The following is a 6,000-nucleotide window of genomic DNA, read 5'->3' as shown; positions in this document are numbered from 1 at the left end:
ATTTTATATTTATTTTACTATATTAATTTTTAATATTTGTTTGGATGATGATTATGTAATACATGGTAGTTTTTATTGATATTTTTGGATGGTTATCATGTAATAGATGATTGTAATTGTTGTTAACATATATTTTGGATGATTATCATATAATGGATGGTTATTAGGCTTTTTAATGTGTAATCAATATGTTTAATATATAAAAAATTTTGAATTTTTTGATTTAATGGATTGATTTAAGGGCCATTTACCTACAAGTCTCATTTTGTAAACTTATAATCCATTAAGTCCTAGATAAAATTATTTGCTCCTTCAAGTCTCATTAATTTTTAATAGACCAATTTACCATTCCAACAAGCTCCAGGCAAGCTGTCTCTATGTAGTGTGTGTGTTTCACGCACAGTGTAAAAAAAAAAAAAATTAGAAATCCCGCTCAAGGTTTTTCCAGATCTACCAGCTGTAGAGCTCTCCTCCGCCGTCCCCCTACTCCACCGTCCGGCGTTGGCTATTTCCGTCTCCGTCTCCATCTTCTTCTTCCTCTCCGTCTCCGTCTCTATCTTTTTCTTCCTCTCCCCCGTCCCTCTCCTCCACCGTCCGACGTCTTCTCCATCCTCCACCGTCTTCTGTCTTCTCCCTTTCCGATCTTCATCCTTACTGTGTTAGCCTCAGGACATGCTGCTAGTAACATGGCTGGTTGGAAAAGTTGATGACACTGCTTGTTTTTTTCCTCCAGTTGTAGTGACAACTAGTTGCACATGTATATATAAATGATAAGTATTGGCAAAGCTTTCTGGTTCTGGGTTGAAGAACAATGACACACTGGATATATAAATGATAATATTCTCGATTTTAATCATGAAAAAAATTGAGAAATTTCTCAAAATTGATAATTATAAATTTCTTAGTTTTGATAGTTTTGATAATATTCTTAGTTCACACTACAAAAAAAAAATTTGAGAAATTTCTTAGTTTTGATAATTATAAATTGAGAACATTCTTAGTTTTGAAATTGAGAACATTCTCCGTTTTGGGATTAAAGGGTAAAACGTCTTGTTACCTATAAATGGGACTTATTGGTTCAAAAACTTTTTGACAGGACCTAAACTACCACCAAATATGTAGATAAGACTTTTAGGTAATTAATCCTTGATTTAATAATGACATCAAAGTTATCACTATTTTTGACTTTTGAAAAATAGAAAATAATTTAACGAAAATAAATATAAAAAAATTATTTCTACCGTCCCAAAAGATAAAATTATATAAAAATGATATATTTTTAATTTTTTTACCAATTTAAATTTTAGTTTCTTAAGAAATTTTTTTTGAAAAGAAATTATGAAAACCAAACCGAACAGAAATTTATAACTAACAAAGTTCTAGCATTATTTTTTGATCAGCAGGTTCTAGCATTATTCATTAAAAAAATGTAATTATATTTCAAACAACATACAAGTTAATCAATACAAAATAAGTTGTATAACGATTTTGCAATTGAAATAGACCGTTTACAAAAGAAACATATTTTATTGTCCTTATTTGAAACAAAATTTAAAATTTAGGATCAAATGTATCACAATTAAAAATTTAGAGATTAAAGTAACATAAGTTCTAAACTACAGGGACTATTAATGTAATTCACAACTATTTTCAAAATATAATTTTAAGGTTAAAATCATGTTTTCAAGTTGAAAATCAACTGATTTATTGTAATTTTTTTTAAAGCCATATTTAAAACACGAATTAACTTTGAAACTGTGTTTTGAAAGCATAACCTTTGCCAAATAGTTGAAAAAAAAAAAAAAGTTTAAAATCGCTCAAAATTGAGAATTCTATTTTAAAATGGCTTGTGTTTTGTGAAAAAAAAACTTCATATACAAACGTAGTTTATAAATGGGGAAATTATATCTTAGTAAATCTCCCAAAATCAATTATCAATTGATGAAAAAGTTTCTTACTTTATATTTTAATATTTGAAAAGTTTATCATTAATTTATAAATATTTTTTTTTTTACTCAACACTGACCCCGTCTAGCATTAGGCTTGGGCCGGGCCAGTCAAGGCCCTCTCGGACTCCTGCCAAAATTAAATTGGGTTGGGCTAGGTCAGCTCCCAAGAAATCAAGCTTGGGAATATTCAGGTTTCAGGTTTAATTTCGGGCCCAATTAGGCTAAAAAATGTTTGGTCCAAGCCCAGATCCGAGAGTCTCAGACCAGGCCGGACTTCAATTTTATATCCTTGTTGATGTGACATCTCTTTTGCTTTAGATTAAGGCAAACACATGACCTCAATTTCAGCTAAATTTGTACATATATATTGGGGGTGTTTACAAGCCATTATTAGCCATATGTCTCTTCCCTATGTAGGATATTCTTTTGGAGCCCCTCAAAATATGGTCATCTTAGTGCCACGCATGCTTATCTAATGACCTATATGTAGAGGGTACCGACCTTTGCCAATAGTCCCCCAACATGTGTGACAAGTGATTGACCCTTCTAACAAACATGGCCACCTAAAACAGTAACAATGGCCCCTCAAATGAATTCAGTAAAATCAATCTGAATTTTACAAATTTCACCATTATTTTGCGCGTCTTATTAATAGCACTTGGAGTTATCATTAGCAGACCTTTATAGAGACTTGAGCTTCTCTGTAATCCGTGATTGGATTAGAGGATATTATTACGAGGATCTATTACGGTTTCGTTTTAATAATTCGAATAGTTTAATGTGTAAAATTCGTCAAGTATTATATATTTGTAAAAAATTACGTTAATCGGATATCGATAGTTATCTCATCGAATTAGATTTCTGTCAACTGCTTATTTTTTCACCATCTAGTTTTTTAATACAAAACTGATTTGATCACGAAGTTATGATATTTGATCAACGTGATTTTTTACAGACATATAGTATTCGACGAGTTCTACACATTGAATGGTTCAAATTATAGAAACAGAACCTATGATGGATCCTTACAAATCTAACAGCACCCTTCAATGATCAGACTGAAAGAAAGCTAGATGGAGAGAGTTCTCACTTATTTCTAATTGTGTAAATTAAAAGGTATTATCAGGATTTATGGACTTAACACGGATTTTTACTGTGATAATTTAAGTAGTTTATTTTATTATGTCTTGTATGTATGTAGATTATTTTTACAAAAATTATATTGATCTCATATTTAATTACATAACTTTATTTTTTTTAAAATGGATATTTGTATAATTATAAAATGGACCATTTATCTTTTTTAAAATAAATATGATAAAATCATATGTTTATAATTACTAGATTAATTTGATTTTTTATTAATATTTTACATATGTGGTTCAACAAAATAAATGATTCAAGTCATTAAAGCATTCCCATAATAAGTTGCTATGGATCGAATAACACCATCCAATCTGCTATGTGAACTAGGTGAGGAAAAATTCATCTCCGTATTAAAAATGTTAAACAAAACTAAGAAATTGATATATATATATTTTTTTTTCAAATTTCTTTTTTCACAACCTTTAATGCTCACGTGACTTTTGTTTTGTTTTTGTTTTTTTTTTTTTTCCAAATGTTATTTCACTACAATTTTTATACAAAAAATTATATTAGAATGATATGATAGTGTCATTTGTAAAATCTAGCCAAAGTAATTATGTATAAATTTTCTATATGAATTTTTTATTGTATATTACCATTATTTTTATTTTTATATATTAATGTAAAACCCAATGTGGTTGGAAAATTGCCAAAAAAAAAAAGTTAATTTTTTGTGAGTAAAAGGTTGATGTATCATTTAACTTTATTAACTGAGGACAAGAAATTTAATAATTTCTTGACTATTTTTTAGCAAAAAATTGACTTTTTTAGAAAATTCACAAACGTCAACTAAAAATCAACATATAATTATTTAAAAACACTTAAATGAGGAGAAAAAAATGTCAAACAAATATACGGAGAATATAATGTACACGCAAATAGTAACATTAACTTTAATTTAAATCCTAACCTTATCCCTAACCCTAATCCTAATTCTAATTCTTGTCAACCACTCAACATGGAGGCAAAGGTACATAATACGTGCAACAATGAGCCCACAAAGGCTTTGATAGGTTGTCCATTCTCCATACGTAACTTCATAAATAGCCTTCATGTCCCCTTTCATTGTACCACAACTCTCTCTCTTTTTCTCTTTATTTTCTCTCTCATGTTTTTTTTTTTTTTTTTTCTTTTCACTTTCTGCGTCTGTTGACTCAAGCTTTTTTGAGGTTTCAAATTAAACATTAAACGAGTTAGTTCGTAGTCAGAATCATGGGTCAATGTTATTCTTCACCATCATCGTCACAAGAAAACAACTCGGATCAACAAAATTCAAGCTTGAGAAAAAAATGCCTCGCCACGGTGAAAGAATACAGGTCAAGGTTCTACATTGCTAGGAGATGCATTGTTATGCTCTTGTGTTGGCAAAAGTAAAGCAAATTTTGAAAAGAAAAAAAAAAAAAAAAAAAAAATCTCCAGTCTTTCTTTCTCAGTTTGATCATCTGATAAACTAGTAACTTTATTGTTTTTCTTTTTTGGATTTTGGTATATATTTAATCAAGCTGAGTTAAAAGGGGGGATGATTTCTTCTTGTTTAACTCTCCATAGGATTTCATGTTGTTGGTGAATATGATATATATATATATATATATATATATATTGTATATGAATAATGTTTTAGGGTTTTAGTTTGAGAGTTCTAATGCAACTGCAATGATGTGGAGAATGTCTATATAAAGATAGAGCCCGCACTACTCTCTCTCTTCCACCTCACTAGAACTTCATTTAAAACTTTAGTATTAAAGTTATGTATCATTATTGATTATATATTTATTATATATATTAGATGTTGTAATTAGGTTTTATAATATTAGGATATTTTCATAACATTCTTGTTACCTATTCTTACCTTGCTTATATATAGGCCTCTTCATTATATTATAAGATACATAATATTGAATATACACATAATATAATATTATATATCCTTTTAATATTGTAACATGATATCAAAGTTAGATTAAGTACTTAATAATTTCGTTTAATCGGCAGACGACAGCCTTGCCTTGGCCGTCCACCGAATCTCAACTAAAATTCATTTAAACAATATTTTTTTTGTGAACATGGTCTCTCCATTTTGCTCCACTCTGTCTTTCCTGCTGCTTCAACCTCAAATAGGTTTTTATCTTCAAACCTATTTAAGTTTAAAGGAGGTAATATATCTCATGGTGAGCATGATGATACCCAGGTGAACCACCCAAGCCGCCCCTTGGCCCACCACCTAAGTCATCCCTTGGAGCATCATGTAAACCGCTCCCTAGCACACCACCTAAGTCATCTTTTGGTGCACTCTGTCATAAGCCGCCCTTTGGCGCACTCTTCTATCTGCTGCCGTCATGGTTCCGCACCACGTTATAAGTTATGTGTGTGTCACGTTTGTTAGTTCAACCATTCTTAAACTAAAACGGTCCAACACGATCATAAACTATCTTTTGACATTAGTCTTGAGTATTCCTGCAACGGTCCGATATGACTATCTTCTAGCATTATTATTTTTATTTTATTTTCTCTAGTTTTTCTTTCCAAACTCCAGTTGCTCTCTTTGCAACGGCCTTAAGTTTGAGTGGAGCTGTTAGTGAATATGGTATATATATATATATATATATTATATTCGCTATATATATTAGATGCTCTAATTAGGTCTTACTATATTAGGATATTTTCATAAGTTTCTTAGAAAAATACTTCAGAGCTCTAGAGTTGCTCTACTGATGTGGTAATTATGTAGGTCCCACCTTGATGTGATATTTTGGATTCATGTTTTTTTTTTTTTTTAAACTACTAGCTCAGTACTTTTATAGCTATGAATCACAGTTGAGTTTTTTATTACCCACTCTTACCTTGCTTATATATAGGCTTTTTCATTGTATTCTAAGATATATAATATTAAATATACACATAATAT

This window comes from Camellia sinensis, chromosome 9, assembly GCF_055761805.1.
Source record: "Camellia sinensis isolate YWXY chromosome 9, ASM5576180v1, whole genome shotgun sequence".
Lineage (NCBI taxonomy): Eukaryota > Viridiplantae > Streptophyta > Magnoliopsida > Ericales > Theaceae > Camellia > Camellia sinensis.
This window is presented reverse-complemented; position numbering follows the sequence as displayed.